At 48.9% G+C, this 25,951-nt stretch overlaps 1 pseudogene; it reads left to right on the top strand.

Annotated features, from left to right (window-relative positions):
* The window catches only part of LOC141235434 (uncharacterized), a 193,119-nt pseudogene that overhangs the window by 66,152 nt on the left and 101,016 nt on the right, over positions 1-25,951 (top strand).

Below are 25,951 nucleotides of genomic sequence, written 5' to 3'. Positions count from 1 at the left end.
TTGTGAGAAGCACCTGTAGATGCAACCACAACCCCTTTTTGAAGTATAGGAATCGGTTCAGAATTATCTCCACCTCCAGGAAAACAGCGAGATAAGGCATCCGCCTTAATGCCCTTGTTCCCCAGCCTTTACGTGACAGTGACAAAAAAGTTAAACCTGGTAAAGAATAACGCCCATCTTGCTTGTCTGGGCGTTAGACGTTTTGCAGACCCTAGATATACAAGATTGAAATGTCCCCTCCAAAAAATGACGCCACTCCTCAAAAGCCCACTTAATTGCCAACAGTTCTCTGTTACCAATGTCATAATTTCTCTCAGCGGGCGACGTCATTTACCAGGACACGCACCCTGCGACAAAACAGCCCCCACCACCACTTCAGACGCATCAACTTCTACAATGAATGGCTGAGTGACGTCAGGCCGTATGCGAATCGGCGCAGATGCAAAACACTCCTTTAGGGTATTAAATGTCTCCCTGGCTGGACTGGACCATTTAGAATAGTCTGTCCCTTTCCTGGTCATATCCGTCAGAGGTTTGGCTACTACAGAAAAGTTTTTGATGAACTTGCGGTAGTAGTTGGCGAAACCCAAAAACCTTTGTAACGCCTTTAAATCCTCAGGACGCTTCCAATCCAGTACCTCCTGAATTTTTGCCGGCTCCATGCGAAAACCGGTGGACGATAAAATATAACTCGACTTTGACTTCCGGTCAGGCCCTGGCTGAGAGGCGATAAGAAGAAATAGCTCCGCAGCCCCGGCAGATTTCACCCCCTCAAAGCAGTAAAACCTGTTAAGAAAACATAGGATCAAAAGCACAGAACAGTGAGAAGCAGATTAACCAGCCGATGGAACGTTATCTCCTCCGCAGCAGTAAAACCCCGGTGAGTGGTATGACAGGGGAGATTCAGGAGATATCCAAAATGGCCACCAATGAAGATTCTCAGTGTGCCTTGCCGTTATCACAGACGACAGCACAGAAGCCAAGAGGGGAGGAATTGTGTACAGACTCCCAGCAGGAGATGGGGGTGAGAGAAGATGGGAGAGGACAGAGAGAGTCTGGCCAGCTAATGGGAGAGATGCAGGCAGACTTCAGCAGTATAAACTACAAAGAACTTACTGAATCAGTAATCGAACACCTCACCCCACAGATAAGAGTTTCCCTTGAGAATGCAATGAAACAGACGCTGATGGGTCTTAAAGAAGACATCTCACAACATGAAGTGAGAATAGAGGAGGCCGAAGGCAGAATTGGGCGCCTGGAGGATATAAATGAACAGGCTGATAAAGACATCAGTTTACTGCAGAAGAAAGTTCATATTTTGGTAGATCGCATTGAAGATCTTGAAAACAGATCACGTAGGAATAATTTAAGGGTCGTTGGACTCCCGGAGACTATCAAGCCCAGACAACTTCAGAGAATATTTGAAGATGATTTACCAGAGGCTCTGGGAATAACCTCTCACAGGAGGGTAGAAAGGGCGCACCGAATAGGCCCTCAAAGACCGAACAATACGCCAGAGACAAACCAGAGACCAAGGCAAGCAATAGCCAAGTACTTGGACTTTAACGATAAGGAAAACATTCTGCGAGCGTTTAGACGTCGAAGAGAGCCGTTAACTTTTCAAAGACACAAAATTATCATTTTCAATGACTATTCTGTGGAGGTTAATAAACGGCGCAGAATGTTCAGTGACTGTTGTTCCAGACTATTTAAAAATCATATACAGTTCCAATTACTGTACCCGGCCATATTGAAAGTAAGGCACACAGATGGCTCAACAAAAAGCCTTCAAAATCCGAAGGATGCAGAAGAGTACATATCGAAGCTGCTGAGGAAAAACGGACAAGATGAAACAGAGGTCGGAACATCGCCGAAGCAGGGGAGAAAAGCAGAACAAAGTACAGAGAGAGAAGAGGAATCCGAGAATTGGAGGATGAGCCCACAGACCCAAAGGCAAAGAACACCCAGACATCACAAGATAATCCAGGAAGTGGATATTGAAGCAGATAAGTAATACACTATGGAGGGGATAAAGCAGGGAGAAGGACACTTTAATGAGACTGGCGACCCAAGGACTCTCCTATTTGTAGTCACTTGAGGGGGTGACCACTTAAAGAACTTAGAGGTGGTTTAACGAAAGAAATATTGCCGGGGAGGAGCTTGTGGGGGAATAAGCCAGAAAAAGGAAGTCACAGAAAAATGCTATTGAGTGATTGTTTGTTGTTGGTTGTTAACTTGTTTTTTGTTCAAAGGGGAGACATGCAGGAACACAATGTAAGTCAGAGCAAAATTGTGATTATTTGGTGTGAGCAGCCAACATATAATCAAAAATGAAAATTGTGATGAAAGCCGGCCGGTGGGTGCAGCTCTCTGGCGCCCCCTTACCTCTCAGGTCAGTCAAGGTACTGCACCTAGAGAAAGTAGTGCCAGGAAGCTGCAACCAGCGCAGGGAACACGGTAGTGTGTTATCCCTTCAACGTCACTAAACCGTAACGTCACTACACAGCACAACTCGCTAGCGCCCTCTTAGCCTCAGGTCAGTCAAGGAACTGCACCTAGGATAAGCGGTCGCCAGGGAGACTGTCCTGTAACCTACTGGGTATCGGGGCCCTCTGTAGTGAGGGCGGTATATATATCTTCCTTGGCCGCGCCAGGAATATATATATCTGAACCTCCGACCGTCACTACCAGCCTTCCCCAATCCCCAGTTGGTATGCTGCCACCAGTCCCTATTTTAGATATACGCCCAGTCCGTGAATGGGCCTATATCGGGTCAGGAACCAACCCTGGGTAGCGTTTTTGGCTTGAGCCGAGCTCACACGGACGTGCGTTCGTTATGCAGAATAAAAGGCAGGCCCACAATTACTTGAGGTAATTGATTATAATAATACACTAGATACACGATATACAACTAAATATACACAGGTATAAGGTCAGGCTAAACTATACAACAATGGAATACCACACACAGAATCACCACAGCATATCAGTTACCGGTTTCTTGATTTTCTTGTGACGCAGGGAGAGGATTCTGCGATCGCAGGCACGGTTCTTTGTTACAGGCTGAGGCCTACCACCGCATGGTCAAACTGCTCCTCCCCTTGGTGGCCTCAGCTGGTGCTCAGATGTTCAGCACACCACTCTTGGGTCAAAAACTGACTTGTCTCTTGTCTGTCCGGCTATCTTACCTGCCCCGTCCCGCCCACTGCTGGTGAGGTCAGCTGGCTCAGTCTCCACCCTCAGGTCTAACTTCGATCAGAAGCCCAAATTCTATGGAACCCAATAACTTCTTCTGGGATGGTCTCATGATACCCCCAGGGGTTCCCATGGATTCGGGCCGCCGTAACCGACCTTTTGATATCAATTATGATACCATACGGTCCTCAGGAATGGCTCCGCGCTATATCTTGGCTTCCAGAGCACGTACAAACGTCTACCGCGGAGGCTTGTGTGCGCAATGGCTCCGGGACGCCGTGATATTTTTTAATTGGCCCATCCCACGCAACATGCGTGTACTATTCATGTTTCTATATCTTATGCCTCCATGCTTGTGACAGACAAAGAAACTAGTCCTATGGGACAAATGGTCAGGTACAGATAGACGAAGCACCCCCCCCTGCTGGCTGTGTTTCCTCTCGAAGTCTTTGAAGCTCCTAGCATTCAAGTGTTAAGTAGGCTTCTTATCTTACAGGAGCCTGGATGGGGGGAAACTATCTAGTTGACGTTTTAACAGAAGGTCCCAAGGGTGGGGGCTGCTGAAGTGTGGCCATCCCTGGATATGATTTATCATTACCAAGATGGCGGCTACAGGTTCATCACACCTCCCCCTATACGAGGGCGCGAGGGGGTAGCACATTCCTGTGTTCCCCCGTGCGTCCTTCTGCACCCTCCCCTTGCCGGGATAACCCGTCAGCGTTACCGTGGTCACGGCCTCTTCTGTGGCGAATGGAGAAGTGGTACTGCTGGAGAGCGAGGCTCCAGCGTAGCAACCTGCCATTCGACCCAGAGACCGTGTGTAACCAGCTGAGGGGGTTGTGGTCCGTCTCCACGGTGAAATGGCTCCCGTACAAGTAGGGCTGCAGACGCTGCAGGGCCCATACAATTGCCAGGCATTCTTTTTCCACCGTGGAGTAAGCCACCTCCCGGGGCAGTAGCTTCCTGCTCAGGTACAAGACAGGATGTTCCTGGCCTGTCGTGTTGACCTGACTTAGCACAGCACCGAGGCCAAAGTCACTGGCGTCGGTCTGTACCACAAACGGCCGGTCGAAGTCGGCAGCTTGCAGTACAGGGGAGCTACTTAGGGCGGCCTTGAGTGCCCCGAAAGCTGTCTCGCAGGCGACTGTCCAGTCGACTGCGACGGGCAGCTTCTTCTTGGTGAGGTCCGTCAGGGGCTTGGCCAGGATGCTATAGTGTGGGACGAACCTCCTATAGTACCCGGCGGTCCCCAAGAAGGACATCACCTGCTTTTTGGTCCTAGGAGTGGGCCAGGATGCGATGGCATCCACTTTCCCCGGTTCTGGCTTCAGAACCCCCCCGCCTACCCGGTGACCCAGGTAGAGGACCTCACTCATGCCCAGCTGGCACTTTTCCGGCTTGATGGTCAAGCCTGCCCGGTGGATCCGACCGAGCACCTGCCGCAGGTGCTCTAGGTGATCCTCCCAAGTGGGACTGAAGACTGCAATATCGTCCAAGTACGCAGCCGCGTACCCTTCAAGTCCCTCAAGCAGCGTATTGACCATCCGCTGAAAAGTGGCAGGGGCATTCTTCATGCCGAATGGCATCACTGTGGACTCGTACAGTCCAAAAGGGGTGATAAAGGCAGAGCGTTCCCTTGCCGCGGGGGTCAGAGGAATCTGCCAGTACCCCCGGCTCAGATCCATGATGGTCAGGTACTTAGCCCCGGCCATCCGATCGAGCAGGTCATCGATGCGTGGTATGGGGAACGCATCGGTGGCCGTTACAGCGTTGAGCCCCCGGTAGTCCACGCAGAACCGTGTAGTTCGGTCCTTCTTTGGTACGAGGACTACAGGCGAGGCCCACGCGCTGCTGGATGCCTGGATCACCCCCAGCTTCAGCATCTCGTCTATCTCTTGGCGCATGTTTCCCTGCACCTCGAAAGAGACCCGATATGCTGAACGCCGGATCGGCGGGTGATCGCCAGTGTCCACGTCGTGGACAGCCATCTCAGTCCTTCCGGGCAGGCTGCTGAACAGCCCCCGGAAGGGGTGCAGGGTGGTCCCCAGCTGGGACCGTTGGTCCTCCGTGAGCTGGTGGCCAACCCCCACATCCTCGATGGACCCACCCGCCTTGGCTTGGGTGAGCAGATCCAGGAGGGTTTCTACCTCTCCTTCCTCGGGAAGGTTGCACACTGGGTGGGCAGTCGCTTCCCGCTCATGATGAGCCTTCATCATGTTCACGTGGAAGGCCTTCCTCCTTCCACGGGCGTGATCCAGGGTGACCAGATAGGTGACGGCATTGAGTTTCTGGTGCACGAAGTAGGGACCTTCCCAGGCTGCCTGAAGCTTGTTCTGTGGTACGGGGACCAGTACCCACACCTTTTGACCCACCTGGTAGGTCCTCTCACAAGCATTCTGGTCGTACCACCGCTTCTGGTCGGCCTGGGCCTGGGCCATATTGTCCTGCACCAGCTTTGCCAAGGCCATCATCCTGTCCCGGTGGCGCACGACATACTCGATGACCGACACCTCGGGGGTGGCCAAATCCCCTTCCCATGCTTCCTTCACCAGAGCCAGGGGGCCCCGTACCCGTCGCCCGTACAGGAGCTCAAAGGGGGAGAACCCCGTTGAGGCCTGCGGAACCTCCCGGTAAGCAAATAGGAGGTGTGGGAGGTAACGCTCCCAGTCTCTCCCGTGGGAGTCGACCAACATCTTAAGCATCTGCTTTAAGGTGCCATTGAACCGCTCACACAGGCCATTAGTCTGTGGGTGATACGGGCTGGCCACCAGATGTTGCACCTGCATTTGCTTACAGAGGGACTCCATCAGCCGCGACATGAACTGGGTCCCTCGGTCGGTGAGCATTTCTTGGGGGAAACCCACTCTGGAGAAGATCTCCAGTAAGGCGGTAGCCACCTTGTCGGCCCGAATGGACGACAAAGCTACCGCTTCCGGGTACCGGGTGGCATAGTCCACTACCGTGAGTATGAAGCATTTCCCGGAGTGGCTGGGAGTGGACAGAGGTCCAATAAGATCCACAGCAACCCTCGAGAAAGGCTCTTCGATGATTGGCAGAGTTACCAGTGGGGCTTTGGGGCGCGGCCCCGCCTTCCCCACCCTCTGACAGGTGTCACACGAACGGCAGTAGGCACCCACCGCGGCTCCCATCCCAGGCCAGTAGAAATGCTGAGCTATCCTGGCCTTGGTTTTAGCGATCCCTAGGTGTCCGGCCATCGGAATCTCGTGTGCGATCCGCAACAATTCCGCCCTGAACGGATAGGGTACCACTAACTGTCGGTCCCTGGGCCACGCCTCCGGTGAACCCTGCTGGACCGTTACCCGGTACAGCCGTCCCTGGTCCCAGACCACCCGCTCGCAGTCTGACTCCATGGGAGGCTGTGCCGCCTGTTCCTTGAGAGCTTTCAGGCTGTCGTCTGCTTCCAACGCAGCCTGAAATTCCTGACTTGATGTGGCCAGAATCGACGAAACTGCCACATCCTCTGTCAGCCCCTCCGGGCATGTCACCTGGCCGCTGTCTGACCCGGCAGACACTTGGTCAGAAGTGGGGAAGCCGTCGGACCTCTGCAAGGCTCCTTGGGCTCCGGCGCCCCCACTCCTGGTGACAGCGGCTATGACCGCTGTGACCGTGGGTAGTGCCTGCTTCCCCTCTGTTTCTGACCAAGCCGCCCGATCAGGCAGGCTTCCTAGGCCGTTGGACATCTCGGATGTGGGGAACTCCTGCCCTGGGGTCTTACCTGGCGGCTCCTCTCTTGGGACACCCCCACCTCCCATGGCCTGTTCCTCCCCCTGCAGTGGGCCTATACTCAGCAGCCTGGATACCCCTGGGAGCCCTACACTGCCGGTAGCTGCCCCCCTCTCCATCCCTGAGCTTCCCTCTACAGAATCCTGCCCGCCCCCTCCCTCACCGGAGGACAAGAGGTCACGGCACGCCGGCTGAGCACCTCTGCGGGCATCCCCACACTCCCCACCTGCTTTCACTAACCCTGTTTGTGTTGTGTCTGTGCAGGTGTTACCCTCAGGTTTCACTCCCTCCTCCTCAGCAGGACGCACACTACATACAACATGGTTGGCATTAGCAGCAGACAAATCAATACACTCTTGGGGGGCCGAACTTGGGGGTTCAGAGGGTACATACTGCGATACTAGACGCCCCAAGTCGGTCCCTAATAAAACATTTGCGGGAATATTTGGCGTTACTCCCACCTCCCGCATCCCCCTTCCGGCACCCCAGTCCAAATACACCATGGCAACGGGAAGTGCCGGCTCCACGCCTCCAACCCCGGAGACGGAAAGAGTCTTTCCTGGTACCAAGTCCTGGGGGGACACCACCTCAGGCCGTACCAGTGTTCGTTCAGCGCCCGTGTCCCGCAGTCCCATGACCGCAGAACGGCCTATGGTGACGGGTTGGATGTTGTCCAGGGACCTACCACCACCCCCTCCCACACACAAAACATTGGGCGCTCTCTGGGACTGGGATGGGGTCTTTTGGCGCTGGGGACACTCAGCCCTAAAGTGTCCTGGTTTGTTGCATAGATGACAACGTCTTACGTCTGGTCCTTGCCTGGAGAGGGCAACAGGGGGATACACCCCTTGTGTTCTAGGGGCCGGGGAAACAGGGGCATGACTGGGCTTACCCCCTCTCCAGGTGCTGCTGGCAGACTTCTTCAGCTCAGGCGCCCTGTTATTGGCATACTCGTCTGCCAGGGCGGCTGTAGCAGAAGCCCCTATTGGTTTTCGGTCACGGAGGAACTGTCGGAGGTCCTCTGGGCAGTTCCACAAGAACTGCTCCGTGACGAACAGTTCCTGGACCTCCTGGCGGGTAGTAAGCGCTAGACCCGAGGTCCAGTGCTCTGCGGCTCTCAACAGCGCCCGCATATGATCGGTCCAGGTGTCCTTGGGGCCACGCAGCAGGCTCCGGAACTTCTGGCGGTACGACTCGGGAGTGAGGTTGTACTGCCGGATCAGGGCCCGCTTGATGCAGTCGTAGTTCTGTACCTCCCCGGCAGGTAAGTCCCCCAAGGCATCCAGGGACTTACCCCTCAAACGGGGGGTCAGGTATCTGGCCCACTGATCCCGGGCCAGATGGTGCTGAAGACAGGTCCGTTCAAATGCCACCAGAAAGGAGTCCAGGTCCCCATCCTTCTCCAGTAGAGGGAAGTCCTCAGCTCGGACTTTGGACGACTTGGTCTCCTGATGGGTTGGTTGCTCTAGCGGAAGCCCCCGCTGGGCCAGGTCCAGTTGGTGCTGGCGCTCCGCAGCTCGCTCTGCACGCTCCGCAGCCTCCCGGCGCTCTGCAGCTTCACGCTCCGCAGCCTCCCGGCGCTCCGCAGCTTCGCGCTCCTCCTCCGCTGCCTTCTCTGATGCTGCCAGGAGGGTTTTGTAGACGGCATCGCCATGAGACTGGAGACTTGCCATAGCCGCTTGTAAAAGGGCTTGTGATCTGGACAGGCTGGGCTGGGTAGGTGGTGGGCAGCCCACTGCGGGACCGTATACTGGGGACTGGCTCCCTGAGGTGCCCGGGCTGGACTCCTCCTCGCCATGAGTAACAATGTCCTCCCCTCCTGCCACACGGACCGTAGCATTAGCCTCCTGCAGGGTCTTGCTCCTGGTGCCGTCTGCCATCTTGGTAACCGACACCGCTGCAACCCTGAGTTTGCACACACCTTGTTATACTTTTAGCCTGACCGTCTAACGTTGGGCTGACCTTAAGACTCCAGCAGTGGAAGTTACCACTGGCAGTCTTTAGTGCCTGGGAGTAGGGGTCCCACAACACTATTATTCTGCAATCCCACCGCTCTGCCACCAATGTGATGAAAGCCGGCCGGTGGGTGCAGCTCTCTGGCGCCCCCTTACCTCTCAGGTCAGTCAAGGTACTGCACCTAGAGAAAGTAGTGCCAGGAAGCTGCAACCAGCGCAGGGAACACGGTAGTGTGTTATCCCTTCAACGTCACTAAACCGTAACGTCACTACACAGCACAACTCGCTAGCGCCCTCTTAGCCTCAGGTCAGTCAAGGAACTGCACCTAGGATAAGCGGTCGCCAGGGAGACTGTCCTGTAACCTACTGGGTATCGGGGCCCTCTGTAGTGAGGGCGGTATATATATCTTCCTTGGCCGCGCCAGGAATATATATATCTGAACCTCCGACCGTCACTACCAGCCTTCCCCAATCCCCAGTTGGTATGCTGCCACCAGTCCCTATTTTAGATATACGCCCAGTCCGTGAATGGGCCTATATCGGGTCAGGAACCAACCCTGGGTAGCGTTTTTGGCTTGAGCCGAGCTCACACGGACGTGCGTTCGTTATGCAGAATAAAAGGCAGGCCCACAATTACTTGAGGTAATTGATTATAATAATACACTAGATACACGATATACAACTAAATATACACAGGTATAAGGTCAGGCTAAACTATACAACAATGGAATACCACACACAGAATCACCACAGCATATCAGTTACCGGTTTCTTGATTTTCTTGTGACGCAGGGAGAGGATTCTGCGATCGCAGGCACGGTTCTTTGTTACAGGCTGAGGCCTACCACCGCATGGTCAAACTGCTCCTCCCCTTGGTGGCCTCAGCTGGTGCTCAGATGTTCAGCACACCACTCTTGGGTCAAAAACTGACTTGTCTCTTGTCTGTCCGGCTATCTTACCTGCCCCGTCCCGCCCACTGCTGGTGAGGTCAGCTGGCTCAGTCTCCACCCTCAGGTCTAACTTCGATCAGAAGCCCAAATTCTATGGAACCCAATAACTTCTTCTGGGATGGTCTCATGATACCCCCAGGGGTTCCCATGGATTCGGGCCGCCGTAACCGACCTTTTGATATCAATTATGATACCATACGGTCCTCAGGAATGGCTCCGCGCTATATCTTGGCTTCCAGAGCACGTACAAACGTCTACCGCGGAGGCTTGTGTGCGCAATGGCTCCGGGACGCCGTGATATTTTTTAATTGGCCCATCCCACGCAACATGCGTGTACTATTCATGTTTCTATATCTTATGCCTCCATGCTTGTGACAGACAAAGAAACTAGTCCTATGGGACAAATGGTCAGGTACAGATAGACGAAGCACCCCCCCCTGCTGGCTGTGTTTCCTCTCGAAGTCTTTGAAGCTCCTAGCATTCAAGTGTTAAGTAGGCTTCTTATCTTACAGGAGCCTGGATGGGGGGAAACTATCTAGTTGACGTTTTAACAGAAGGTCCCAAGGGTGGGGGCTGCTGAAGTGTGGCCATCCCTGGATATGATTTATCATTACCAAGATGGCGGCTACAGGTTCATCACAAAAATATCATAGTATGCACATTGTATCATGGAGTGTAAAGGGGCTTAGAGCCCCGACTAAAAGAATGATGGTTCTGCGACATGTAAAGAAACTAGAAGCAGATATTGCATTATTGCAGGAAACGCATTTGAGAAATGAAGATATGTTTAGGATGAAAAAATTGTGGGTGGGAGAGGTGTATGGTTCAGAGGGGGTGGGAAGAAAGGCAGGTGTTCTCATATTGCTGCACAAAAATCTACCGTACAAAGTAACGCAGGTAGAACGGGATACAGATGGAAGGTACATAATGCTAAAGCTAGAAAGAAATGAGGAAGAGATTGGTGGAATCAATATATATGCGCCCAACACAGAGCAAAAAACTTTTTTTGAACAACTACGTTTTAAAACACAACAAAGAACATGATAGTAGGAGGAGATTACAACAACACACAGTCTATAGAGGAAGATCGACTGAGTCACGTGAGGACAAGAGGGGGAAAGCTAGTGGGAAATCAACTCTATTGGCAGAGTTCATAGAGGACACAGATTTGTCGGATATTTGGAGGTTGGAATCACCCAATGAACGAGAATTTACACACTTTTCCCACCCACATCAAACTTGGTCTAGAATTGACTATATATTGGTGAGTAGAGGGCTACTAGACAGATGCAAAAAGTCAAAAATTGAGGAAATGGTGATTTCGGATCATGCGCCAATCTCTCTAAATTTAATTGAGCAATATCCAAGGGGAACGGACTACATATGGAGATTCCCATCGTTTCTTCTTGGAGACGAGCGGTTTAAAGTGATATTACAGCAATGGTGGGAGGAGTATTCTTACCACAATTCGGTGGATGGTCTGAAACCACAAACATACTGGGAAGCAGGAAAGGCGATCCTGAGAGGGAAACTAATAGCGTATGTGCATACATTAAAAAAAACCAACCAACACTAAATATGAGGAATTGAGTAGGAAATTAAGGGAGAAATGCTTGCACTTTCAACAACAAAAAACAGCTAAAATAGGGATGAATGGAGGGAGGCCAAAAGGGATTTTGACATATGGGCGGAAAAAAAAGAATTATTTAGAAAGACGCAAATGGAAATAGAGTTGAGGAGATTTGGAGATAAAGCAGGAAAGCTATTAGCAAACTTGGCAAAGGGCAAGAAGGGAAAGAGTAATATCTTAAAGCTTAAGACTAGAGATGGTTTAAGGGTATGTGCACACGATGCAGAAATGAAGCAGAAAATTTCTGCATCTCCCTGGCAGAAAAAACGCATGCAGATTGTGCATGCGTTTTTCCTGCAGAATACATGCGGATCCACATGCAGATTCACATGCGTTTCCGCATGCAGATTGACAAGCGCTTTCCAGGCGATTTTAGCATCACCTGGAAAGTGCTTGACAACTAGGTCACACTATATAAATCCATGCAAACAGCATGGATTTATATAGTGTGACCCGAGAGAGTGTATATACTTACCTCCGATGGCCCGCGCTGTCCTGCTCAATCTGTTCTCCCTCGCCGGCAACTTTGAATTGAAAGACCTGCCGACGTCAGCGTCACGTGACCCGTCACATGACTCTGACGTCAGATCAGGTCCTACAACTCACTGCAAGTGCCGGGAACCAAGCGGGAGCGCTGCGCGGGCCGACAGAAGGTAAGAATACATTATTTTTTATTTTATTCTTTTTTTACAGCTTTTTTAATGGTACCTGGGTGTGGATGAGACTCTCCTCTCCTCCACACTCGGGTACCATCCGCATATTAGAACGCGCCAATAACACAAGTACAAATGCTGTCTTGCAGAATTGGCGCGTTCTAATGCAAGTCAATGGCGGCGAAATCGCCGCGTTTCCGCAAAATTAATTGACATGCTGCGGATCATGGGCACGGCACATGCGGATTTCCATTGGGGAACATTGCTTCCCTTCTACCATGCGTTTTTCATGCGTTTACGCAACTGCAAAAACGCCGCGGAAACGCATGAAATACGCATCGTGTGAACTCAGCCTAATGGTGGATAACCCTAGGGAAATAAACTCAACCCTGCGGGAGTATTATGCTAACTTATATATAGAAGAGGCCAAGGGCACAAGTAGGGGTGAGGACTTTCTAAAAAAAATGAACATACCTTGTGTCTCAGAGCCACAGTTAAATATGCTAAATGCTCCCATTACAGAGGGGGAAGTGAAGAGTACCATTGGGGGATTGCCAGCTGGAAAAGCACCTGGGCCGGATGGGTTCACGGGCGATTTTTATAAGGTCATGTCCCAACAAATAACCCCTACTTTGACTGCATGGTATAACGAATTGTTACAGGGGGGGATCTGTTGGTGGGCACTAATGTGGCTCATATTAGCTTAATACCAAAAGAAGGGAAAAATGTGGAGGACCCAGCATCTTATAGACCTATATCCTTGATAAATCAAGATCTTAAAATAATATCCAAACTCATGGCAAACAGATTAGCAGAGATACTGCCAACATTAGTAACACCCGCACAGGTGGGCTTTGTGAAAGGTAGGAGTGCAGTTACAAATGTAAGACGTACATTGTTAGCCATAGATGCAATAAATAAAGAAGAAAACAGTCGAGGTAAGCCGGCTCTGGTTACACTAGACGCAGAGAAGGCCTTTGATAAGGTGAAGTGGAGCTGGGTAGGTCAAGTTTTGGACAAAATTGGGCTTGTGGGAAACTTCAGAAATGTTATAAAAGCCCTATATGCTAACCCCGCAGCAAGAATTCAAACCCCAGGTCATTTATCGGCAAATTTCCCTCTTGAAAAGGGAACACGTCAGGGATGTCCTTTGTCCCCGCTAATGTTTGATCTGGCATTAGAACCCCTTGCGCGATACCTAGAACAACATGAAGTTTATGAAGGGATACCAATAGGGGGCATGAAGCTTAAGGCCTCGTATTTCGCAGACGATATCATACTTTACATGGCTGAGGTGGCAAGAGATCTGCCAGGGGTCCTGGATCTTATGGAAAATTTTGGTAGGTATTCGGGATTCACTCTAAATAAAAGCAAATGCGAAATTCTCCACTTAACAAATAGAGACAGAAGTAGTATGGTGGAAAAGGAAATGTGCAGTATTCCAATATCCAAAACACATATAACATATCTGGGTATCAAGCTGGGGAGAAAACCAGAGTCAATATATAACTTAAACTTTCCTCCAGTCATCTCCAAAATTCAACAGGAATTAGAAAGGTGGCAAAATTTGCCTTTGAGTCTATTGGGCAGGATTCACCTTTTAAAAATGATGAGTTTTCCGAAACTCATGTATCCACTGCAGACCATTCCTGTTCTCCTAAAACATGTAGATGTGCAGAAAGTATACTCGGCTATTAGGAAATTTATATGGAGAGGTCGAAGACCTCGTATAAAACTGAATACACTGATGGCTTCCAGGGAAGAGGGAGGGGTAAACTTGCCAGACATAAGAGGATATAATCTAGCGTGTATTTCCCGTCACATAGTAGATTGGTTTAAAGACACTAGTGGGTTCTCTGATACGGTCCTGGAAAAATCGTATGCGTACCCGTGGAACTTAGTCGCCTTATTACACACGCCACAAAGCCTAATGCCTAAAAAAATAAAAAACTCAATAGTGTTTCGGGATACAATAGCTACATGGAAGGAATTTAGGAGAAAACTTAAATTATCATGGAGAATATCAAGAGATTTACCCATATGGGGAAATCCTGTGTTCCAACAAATAGCAGAGAACAAACTATTTCAGGAATGGAGGGTGAGGGGGATCCATAAAATAGCTAATCTACTACATGAAGAAGAAAATAGGTGGCTGAGTAGGGAAGAGATAATATTAAAATTCAAGCCAAGTGAACAACAATTCCTACAATTCGGACAAATAAAAGGGACAATTATGACGCATTTGATAAATGTGAGTGAAGAGACGAGAAGGAATGCAATGGATAATCTATTATTTGACCGAACAGGTACATGCGATATATCCGCAATATACAGAAATCTGAAAGGCATCCTTGGAAAAATAGACATAGAGAAAACATTCAGATCCTGGGCCAAACAAATAGAGGGTGAGGAAATCGGGAAAAAAATGCTGGCGGGTTGGCAGGCAGTACGGAAAAACATCTTAAGTGAGGTCTGGAGAGACACACAATTTAGGATTTTGCACAGAGCTGTACTGGCCTTCAACATACCAGTATCTAGAACAATGAGGGATCGTCTGGTACATTGTCCAAAATGCAAACTCGGAAAATCTGATCTGTTACATGGACTCTGGGGATGCTCTAAAGTACAGGAATTCTGGGAAGATATATGTAGCACCTAGAGGAAGATGGGGGATAACTCGGTACCCGGGCCTTTAGCCTGACCTTCAGGGATGTCGCGGTGGTCGGCCCAAAAAGGGTTTGATTTAGTAAAAATAATAGTTCGTGACGCCACCTGTGGTTTCTGGTGAGGATCACCAGCGCTGCGCAGTCCACTGAGGCTGATGATAGGGCAGCTTGATGGTATTGCTCTCCACAGGTAGAGCTGGGCCTCAGGGCAGTATAGGAACGGGGATGCAGGACAAAAAGACTACGCCGGGCCAGAGCAAGTACAGGGACGGACACGATAGTCACTTCAGTACCTTTTACTGGTGGAAATTCAGGCACTCCCCGGAGCACTGTAGGGTGAAGGGTGTATGTCCGGATCCTCCCCAATGAGCAGGTTTTGGGCCTCCTGGTTCTGGCTTCTGCGTAGTAAGTTTCTGACCTGCCTGGAGCTAGGCCTAACTTTGTCTCCGTCCTGTCATTCAAAATTTGTAATAAAACTAATAGAATTAAGAAGTATAAATAGAAATTAAATAAATTCATGAATATATTAAAAAGAGGTACTCTAGAAATAACTTATTAAAGAATCAATTGAATCTTAATATGACATAATTTTATACTTACACTCCATGATTTGATGAAATAACACATATCTTAGGGTATTTGACCCTCATTGCAAAACAGGAGTTCTAGTAAGCTAGGTAAAAAAAGGCTTTGTTCTGTAAGTATAAGAGAAGCTTTCCACAGAGCTTCACTATTGGGAGGACATGTCTTCCTGCTATATCATTTTGTGGTAGGTGAGACGGAAGCAGGGGCGGACTGGCCCACCGGAGGATCGGGAAAACCCCAGTGGGCCCCGGGTCCCGATGGCCACACCCCCAAGCCCCACCCCCTACCCCCCTGGGACCTGTACAGAGAACAAAGGGCCCCCCCGGTTCGCTAATCATATCGGCAGCACTGCCGATATGATTAGTGATGGGCCCTCTGCAGCGGCAAAGCAGGGAGAGCGATCTCCCTGCTCTGCCTGCTGCTGCAGTGCCCCTCTGCCTCCTCTGCGCAGCGCAATACTGCCGGCGCGTGTGATGCGCCCCCTGGGCCTTGGGGACACCCGGAGCCGGGCCTTGTAGATGCTGGGGGTTGTAGTCACCGTGGCGGTGACCCGGTCCGTGACCCAGGGCGGTCAAACCAGGGTAGTAGTCTATGTGCACTAATGTCAATGTCCGACTACGCCACCTGTGGATTGCGGTTATTGGTAGTCCGCTGAGGCTGGTGGTATGTGCAGCTAGGTGATGTGACTCCCCACAGGTGGAGTGTAGCTTCAGGGCAGCGTGTAGAGATGATGGTGGTGATAGTGCTGGGAATCAGTAATGACAACGCGGAGTCTTTGCAATGCAGTCTCAGGGTCTTTACTCACAGTTCTTTCACTCCAAGTTATTACTGCAGGTTTATAACTTCCCGCGTCGTCCTGTGTTTACCAAGTGAGGGGCTCAGTCGACTCCCAGGTAGCTCTGGAGCACTTAGCAGGACCCCCTTCTGTGTGTCCTCTCTGGCCTCTCTCCTTGAACCTCACACCTAGCGGCACCTCTATCCAGTGTCCTCGGGCCTTGGCGGGCGACTTGTGTTCCATCCCCTGGCCCTATGTGGCTATTTTCCTGGTGGCTGGTGTGGGCGGCCTGCTGTACTTGAAGTGCTGCAGCCTCTGGTTCCCAGTTGAGCCTTGTAGTCTCTGCTGGTTGGGGAACCCGGTTCCACTTCTTTGGCCTGACTCCCCTACCTCCTGGCAGCAGCGGGCATACGGGTGGCTTGCTGCATGGCCCGTACCCCTAGGGTCCCTTCTTCCCTCGTTCCTGGAGCCTTCCTGCTCCCCTTTCCTCTCTTCTCTCTTTCCAGGCTCATGCCTCTTGGCAGGGCCTGCCTATGGAGCAGAGCTCATACAGAGCCTCTGCCCCCTGCCTGCACCTCAGTCTGACTGATTGGAACTTCCCCACTGACTGACTGAACCAAGATGGTTCCTTCCTATTATACCTCCTACCACAGTGCTCCCAGGATCTACGTCCTCCACCCATCCACTACATAGTTCCCCCTCTCTAAGTGGTTCCTCCCCACTTCAGCCAGGGATCAGGGACTGTGCTCTCCCGTAGGAGCAATCTCGCCCTGTCCCCCGTAAATGTGGTGTAGTGGATGTAGTGTTAGGGTCCTGGGCTGTACTCCTTCCTTACCTGAGAGTGAGATACCACACCTCTGGTTGAGGTGCAATACCTCTGTGGCGACCGAACCCCCAGGGGCGCCACACGTGCGCAGGAGGTCAGTCTCAGGGTGATGACGTCATCGCCCTGGGACTGCTTCCTGTGCGCACTGTGGAGGACGGACCCGGCGTCGCCCCAGGCAGCGCAGGCCTGCAGCTCATCTGGACGCGAATCCTAGCCCCCAGCTGCCTAGTTTTGCCTGGCTGGCGATCAAAATATGGCGGGAGCCCGCGCATTTTTTTTTTAATTATTTTTTTAAATTAAAAAAAACCCATTGGGCTTTCCTGACTTTTGATCAGCAGCCACGGTAAAGCCAGGCAGCTGGAGGTGGCAGCCCGTAGCTGTCTGCTTTATCTGCGCTGAGAATCAAAAATTCTGCGGAGCGCTATGTCATTTTTGTTTTATTATTTATTTATTTTCACATTTCTATATGTGTGACAGTCCCAACAGCCAATCACAGACGCTGACACAGAATGACACTGGAGCACTGTTACTGTGGAGTGCCGCACTATGTTGCTTTTTTGTCATTTCATGTAGTGTAGAAATCTTGGGAAAAGTGTGGATTGTGCTCTGGAAGTGATCAGTTATAGCTAACTATGATATTTTCTGCAGAGATAAGTCCTGCATAGAAGATGTGATATATCGGTCTGCGGCAGATAAAGAACTTGTGAGTATGTGTATTACCTATACACGAACACTGACACTATATACAGAGCTCCTGTGTATAATATCAATGGTGATCATTGCATTCCCTGTACACTGACACTATATACAGAGCTCCTGTGTATAATATCACTTGTGATCATTGCATTACCTGTACACTGACACTATATACAGAACTCCTGTGTATAATATCAATGGTGATCACTGTATTACCTGTACACTATACACTATATACAGAGCTGCTGTGCATAATGTCACTGGTGATCACTGTATAACCTGTACACTATATACAGAGCTCCTGTGTATAATATCAATGGTGATCACTGTATTACCTGTACACTGACACTACATACAGAGCTCCTGTGTATAATGTCACTGGTGATCACTGTATTAACTGTACACTATACACCATATACAGAGCTCCTGTGCATAATGTCACTGGTGATCACTGTATAACCTGTACACTATATACAGAGCTCCTGTGTATAATATCAATGGTGATCATTGCATTACCTGTACATTATACACTATATACCGAGCTCCTGTGTATAATATCACTGGTGATCACTGTATAACCTGTACACTGACCCAATATACATAGCTCCTGTGTGTAATGTCACTGGTGATCACTGTATAACCTGTACACTATATACAGAGCTCTTGTGTATAATATCAATGGTGATCATTGCATTACCTGTACACTGACACTACATACAGAGCTCCTGTGTATAATGTCACTGGTGATCACTGTATAACCTGTACACTGACCCAATATGCAGAGCTTTTTTAAATTTTTATTATTTTAGTATTATTTGTCACTATGTGGTGGCATTATGTACTTTGGTCATGACATGACGATATTTGTCCCTTCTATGTGGTATTATTCGGTCACTATGTGGTGGTAATATGTGGTCTCATGGTGTGTCAGTATTTATACCTTGTATCTGGTAGCATTTGATCACTATGTGGTGGTATTATGTGCTTTGGTCATGGTGTGGCGGTATTTGTGCCTTGTATGTGGCATTATTTGGGCACTATGTGGTGGTAATATGTGATCTGGTCACGGTATGGTGGTATTTCTGCCTTCTATCTGGTAATATTGGTCTTGGTAGAGTGGATTGTGGTTGGTCATTTGTTTTATCTGATATCAATAAGGGGAAACCTCTTTATTTCCAATAGATATTAAATACTTGGATGTTTAACCCCTCCCTGTCTTGTGACTATTACACAGCAGCAGAGATGTAGTTACAGAGGTTCACCAGAGAAAGCAAGTTGGCATTTGGTGAGATTTTCACCTCTGTATTGATAAGACAAAACCAGGAGTGGGTGAGAAATGCATAAAACATGACCTCGGATCGCTCCACTCCTGGATTTGTCTTATAAATACAGAGGTGAAAATCTCACCAAATACTCTTAGTGCCACAATCTCCTGACAGCGCGGATTCCACCAATAAATAAGTGACCCCCTTCCCAACCTGTGCATCGCTGAGAACTTCACCAATAAAAACCCTTTAATGCAAACTCTAGTAATTGTACATGGCATTTCTGGTGAGCGCACAGTGATGGGCAGGAGCCGCCAATATAATGGGGATAACGGCGAACAGGTATCTGCAAATAGCTGAAGGGTGGGCCCGGGTGGGTGGACCCCTGGAGTCAATGTCCCTGGTGGGCCACAGACACCCCAGTCCGGCGCTGGACGGAAGGCAGCTGGAGTTTCATGGTGGATGAGGTGTGGATTTATTAGAGACCTGGATCCCTGTTTTGTACCTACACTTGAGTGAAGGTGTGAATGAGATTCTACAAATCTCAGAAGTAGAGGACTGTGAGGATCAGACGAGTCTTCATTGCATTATGTTTTAAGTCTTTACCAACCTTTAGGCTATGTTCACACATCATGTTTTTTTTCAGCGTTTTTTCTAATGCGTTTTTTATGGTAATTTTCAGCTGCGTCTTGCAGTACCCGCAAAGTCTATGAGATTCCAGAAATCTCATGCACACATCATGGGTTTTTTTGCAAAATAGAGCATGTCACTTCTTTCAGCGTTTTTTTCAGTGTTTTTTTACCCATTGAAAGTAATGGTTGGTGAAAAAAACGCTGAAAAAACGCACCAAAAGTGAAGGTGTCAGGTTTTTCAGTGTTTTTTTTCAGCGTTTTTTGCGCCAAAACCAGAAATTTTTATCTTGTTTTCACTGAACGTTATGTACAAACATATAAGAGACAAAAGGACCGTGAAAAAAACGCAGCAAAAATAAGCAAAACAGCAAGAAAAATCCTGAACAAACATCTGGCAAGAGATCAGGTTTTGCTGCAGAAAAAAACATGATGTGTGAACATAGCCTTACACACAAGACCCCCTGAGAATGGAGCGATCAACGTTCAATCCTTGAGACCATTGATGTCACCTTGTGTGTCAGTCAGCAGTCGGCTTTCTATAATACCCGGCTATTACTGCGCTGAAACAGCGGAGAACAGTTTATCATATATTATAAGAAATACAAGTGTTCTGCCTGCGGCCCTCCTGGAAATCCCGTACTCCCCCCTGGTTGTATCTGAGTTATAGGCTCAGAACCTGCAGACCACTAATATAATGGCCGTCCTAGTCCAACCATTAGTGGGATTCCAGACATTGCCTAATTTGTATCACATGAACGGCAATAAATCATCTCCAGCTGTAATGTACTGATACATATATGCCGATAAGAATGTAAAGAGTCATAAAGAGAAGAACAATAGAAACTGAAATGATACAACGGCTTCTGCTTCTGACGTCTAATTGTGGAAAAGTATTTCACTAAATATAAGAGGATTTAATTATATATATATATGTGTCTATACTGTGTATATATATTATAGAATGTTATCACTTCATGTAATCCACTTATATACATTCTAATCCATATATATATATATATATATATATATATATATATATATATATATATACACATACAGCTGACGCGCCCCTGGGCCGTGGGGTACCCAGAGCCGGGCCTGTAGATGCTGGGGGTTGTAGTCACTGTGGCGGTGACCCGGTCCGTGACCCAGGTGGTCAGTCCAAGGCGTATTTATGTATAGGTTATTTATAATGTCCGACTACACCCCCTGTGGAATGCAGTCAATAGAGACCGCCGCTGCGGAACAGTCCTCTGAAGCTGATGGTTTGGCAGCAGGGTAGTATAACTCCCCACAGGAAGAGTGTTGCTTCAGGGCAGTGTGTGTGGATGATGATGGTAGTAGTGCAAGTTATCAGTAATGGCAACACGGAGTTTTTGCAGTGCAGTCCCAGGGTCTTTACTGTTGGCAATTATATGGGCCCCAACGGGAGTACCAGCTAGTGATGAAGGCCTGGTCAGTCTGGGAGCAATCCTAGAGTCCTCCTGGCCAGTTGGAGTTGTAGGCCTGCCGTTCTGACTGTACTCTTTGGCTATCCTGCTTATAGTCGTGTTGCGGCCCATGTCCCTGAGTGTAACGTGCTGTGCTCACCCGTATGGCTGGCGACTCAGGCCTTGTGTATTCCTCGCTCCTCTGTGGAGGTATTGGTCCTTTCGGGTGGCTGAGCCTCCGGGCTTCTGATGGGGCCAGGAGACCTGCAATCTCCTGCCCTGTGGTATCTGCTGCTGGGTATGCAATCCCCACAGACTTGGACTCTGGTGTCCGGTCCTCTGTGTAAAACGTCCAGGACGAGCTATCTCCAGCTCCAGTCCCTGGCTTCTTGCTCCTGCGTGTCCCACTTGACTCCTCACACTTGACTAGACTGCCTAGACTAGACTGCTCTAACCCCGCCTCCAGACCCAGTTATAAAGGGCAGGATCCTCCCCTTTCTGGTCTGGGGCAGGAGGTGTTGCATGTACTGTGTTCCTGACCAGGAAACCCCTGTTTTGCTCCCAGACATGGTATTACTACCACTGTGGCAACCAGACCCCCTGGGGTGCCACACAGCCTTGACTCTTACAAAACTAAAGGGTTTTTCCCAAAATTCCTAGTTGTCCCATATCAATAATAAAACTTACTCATCGTTTGGGGTCCAACCACTGGCCCCCTTAGCAATCCAGACAATGGGTCCCTAGATCCCAGGAACCAGGCTCTGCATAGCCCTGTATTGAATGGAGTGGAGGTGTACATGCTAGACCACAACTTTATTCATTGTCTATAAGACTGTCAGATTACAGCCCCGACTATTCCCTACAGTCCCATAGGGAATAAATGACGATTTTTGGAATAACCTTTTTAATCTAAGCAGCTTTAAATGTTTATTGGAATCTCGCACGTCCTGTCTGCGGTGTAAGTGACGCCGCTCTAATGATTGTGTTATATCGCACGTCCTGTCTGCCGTGTAAGTGACGCAGCTCTAATGATTGTGTTATATCACACTTCCTGTCTGCCATGTAAGTGAGCGCAGCTCTAATGATTGTGTTATATCGCACTTCCTGTCTGCCGTGTAAGTGAGCGCAGCTCTAATGATTGTGTTATATCGCACTTCCTGTCTGCGGTGTAAGTGAGCGCAGCTCTAATGATTGTGTTATATCGCACTTCCTGTCTGCCGTGTAAGTGAGCGCAGCTCTAATGATTGTGTTATATCGCACTTCCTGTCTGCGGTGTAAGTGACGCAGCTCTAAAGATTGTGTTATATCGCACTTCCTGTCTGCGGTGTAAGTGAGCGCAGCTCTAATGATTGTGTTATATCGCACTTCCTGTCTGCCGTGTAAGTGACGCAGCTCTAATGATTGTGTTATATCGCACGTCCTGTCTGCGGTGTAAGTGACGCAGCTCTAATGATTGCGTTATATCACACTTCCTGTCTGCCGTGTAAGTGAGCGCAGCTCTAATGATTGTGTTATATCGCACTTCCTGTCTGCCGTGTAAGTGACGCAGCTCTAATGATTGTGTTATATCACACTTCCTGTCTGCCGTGTAAGTGAGCGCAGCTCTAATGATTGTGTTATATCACACTTCCTGTCTGCCGTGTAAGTGAGCGCAGCTCTAATGATTGTGTTATATCGCACTTCCTGTCTGCCGTGTAAGTGACGCAGCTCTAATGATTCTGCTTCTTGTGTTATATCGCCGGGTGTAAGTCTAGGAAGAGAGGACTGAATCCACCCGATTCTGAAACTCTCCTCTCCACATCCTGTTCATGCAATTCTCATTATTGTTTGATGACATTAAATTATTTTAATACAACGTTGGACTGTGATGATCCTGATTTAGTAATAGGAGACGGTGAATGTGGTTGAACCAACAGGTCCACGAGCCGATATTAGAAAGCCGACAGATTTGTAGTTGTAGAAAAGAGAAAAGTAGAAAAATCAAAATAAAACCCAAAAGACGAGATAAGCCGGAATTACAGCTAGAATGTAAAGCTGCCATAAGGCTGCTACATGGATTTCTATATACATTTTTGGCATGCTACTTTTATTTTTCTTAGAAAAGCTGCCTTCCTAAAGGTGCTGGTGAGTGACCCGTCTGCTGTCTGCTGAGCGGGGGCCGTGTGCCGGAACCTCTTCATTTACAGGACCCCACAAATTATAAGTTACAATTAGTCAGAAGTGTTCACTGTCCCTTTATAAAGAATTGTTACTAAATATCAGGACGGTTTATTAAAGAGGTCGTCCTCTGCAATCAATAATGCCCCCATCCATTTCAATTTGGAAAAAAGTTTTTTTGTGATTCCCTTTGGTTGTTATAAGGGTCTGTGAGGGGCGCTATCGCTGACGGCTCATTGGGCGTCTCTGACCCCGGCTACAGCCGGCTCTGACCCCGCTGAGGTCATGTCACATTCCAGATTCATGCCGGCGTGACCCAGTGGCGCCACCTCCTGTCACAGCCCAGCATCCACCGCGCGCTCTCCCTCTCCTCTACATTCATCTAGCAATTAACAGACTATATACGGTACATAAATATATATCAGCAGGCCGCTGTGAATAAAGCACATACGTCATTACAGTAAATATTGCAGGAATCCTTCATCATCTCCCCTCCAGATTATAAGCAGTGTAATGATTGCAGTAATCATCCATACCATCCACCCCAGTTTATTACCATAGTAACATCATTGTCAGTTATCATCCATTCGATGCCATTCACCATGCTCGCTGCTCCCTATGGTTTATTGTCACAGACAGTCACCATGACGACCGGCACTAATCATTCATCACATACTCTTATGTTCCCCAATAACTGTGCAGTGTAAACTGCAGCCAATCACCCAATGAACAAGTGTAAAGAGGTGGTCCGCTACATTGTAAAATGCCCCCATCCATTTACACCTTTTAACTAACTATTTTTGGAAATACCTTATGTTGCCAGATGTGCCTGTGGGTGGCGCTATCCCTTCTTGCTCAGTCCACATCACGTGACCTCGGCTGATGTCACCTCAACTTCCGGGTTTCTTGGATTCACCTAGGCATGACCCAGTCGCACGCACTAAACCCCCCGCCATGATTGACTGGGTTGTGAACGGCGTTTCACCGCACGTCACATCCCAAAAGGCCTTCACACAGGAAGTGCAGGAGCGCCCTTACTGCCATTCCCCATAAGGACTCCACTGAATATGCATCCCCACTGGGATATCTCTCATATGGTTTGGACCATCACAGCCTTACTCAGAGCGACTATGTGAGCAGGGCCCAGGAGCGGACCGAAACGGAAAAGTCCCCTCTAAACAAAAGAACTGTTTTTTGTCGCCACTTGCAGGTTTTTCTAAATATCATTAAAACTTTTGCATTGGATCTCCTGAGTGTGCGGTGAAAGTTTCTATCCTCTAGTGATTGTGGGGTCTGCAGCCCCCTTCCACCCGCCCCTCACTCTATAGCTGGGGGCAGGACAATTTTTGTAATCGTGAACATCCCAAAATCCAGAGAGCGCTTGCGGCCGATGAAAGCAGAGGAGAGAGGGAAAGCGCACGCTTGATTTTGGAGCGATACTGGATGGAAGGGGGCATTATAGAATGTAGCGGACCACCTCTTTAAGCTTAAAAATAATCATTCTCAGAATTATATCGTCCTGTAAACAAGAGATGCGCTGTCAAGAAAAATGACCGTCTATGTGCAGACAATGATGTGTTACTGATAGGGATGTGTGGATCCATGGATGTTCAGGTTCAGCAGATTCTACCAAGCTACAGTTAAAAGTTTGGTTTTGGACCGAACTTGACCCTGAACCCAATAGAAGTCACTTAAAAAGGGCTGTAAAATGTTCATAGTAAGGGCTAAGGGGCTGCAAAAGGAAGCCAAATGGGGGTAAGTGCAGGACAATTGCCCTGAAAACAAATGTTGATAGGAAAATGACTTAAAATAACATAATAAAAAAAAAGAAACAATTATAATCTTGAACCAGGAGGCAGAGGTCCAAGTGAAGCAGGAGGTTGAGGAGGAGGAGGAGGTGGAGGTGGCGGTGTTGGTGGAAAAAGTGGAGGAGGAGTAGGTAGCCAAAACTGTATTTTTTGGTTTTGTTTTTTTAGGGGGTACTCTGAAAACAGGCAGTGTAATAATCTGCGATCCACTCTCTCTCTGAATACAGGCCGTGTAATATTCTGCAATTTTTTGGGTTGAAAACAAAGCGGAGAGCATCAAATAGATGTGTCAGTTTTGCTGGTGGTGGTGAATGTAGCTGCTGCTGGGAGAGAAAGGCCGTGGTCGATCTGTGTCGGCTACGTGCCCAAATGAAACACCTTCCTTTGCTGCAAGTAGGCGACAGGATGCTCTGTGTAATTTCGTAGGCCCGAGTATCGTTGGGTGAATGGTGAGGCCAGAACAAGTAGAAGTGGTTTTAGGTTGGTTGGCTGAGCGTGCCTTCAGTCCCATTGCTTTGTCTTCCACCTAATCCCCTGCTGAAAGCGCAGATTTGGCACCTGCGGCTCATGGGCATCTGTCTTCCACCTCACCCCCTGGCAAGCAGTCTGAGCCCCAAGTCATGCAGCGGTATCTTCTGCTTTTTGATGACTGCTGGCTGTGGTTCCGTGGGCCATCCATCTGGCCCTAGCCAACAATTGGAACAGATTGAGTGCACTGATGCCCAACCACTTGTTTTGTTGGAGGATGAGTACGTGGGATGGGTAGTGTAAACGGTCGGCAGACCACTGCAGCACATCTCTGATGATGCTGACGATGAAACACTGTGCCAACTACTGCTGCCGCTTCCTGCAGTGTGCACACCGGCATGGAGGGCAAGGGTGAAGACTGGGTGGAACATCATGTGGGGGATTATTGTTATTATTTATTTTTAGAGCACCATTGATTCTATGGTGCTGTACATGAGGAGGAGTTACATATAAACA

This window comes from Phyllobates terribilis, unplaced genomic scaffold (assembly GCF_046119375.1).
Source record: "Phyllobates terribilis strain yellow unplaced genomic scaffold, ASM4611937v1 Scaffold_665__1_contigs__length_859303, whole genome shotgun sequence".
NCBI lineage: Eukaryota > Metazoa > Chordata > Amphibia > Anura > Dendrobatidae > Phyllobates > Phyllobates terribilis.
Note: the sequence above shows the minus strand (reverse complement) of the source record. Positions and strands in the feature narration are given on the sequence as shown.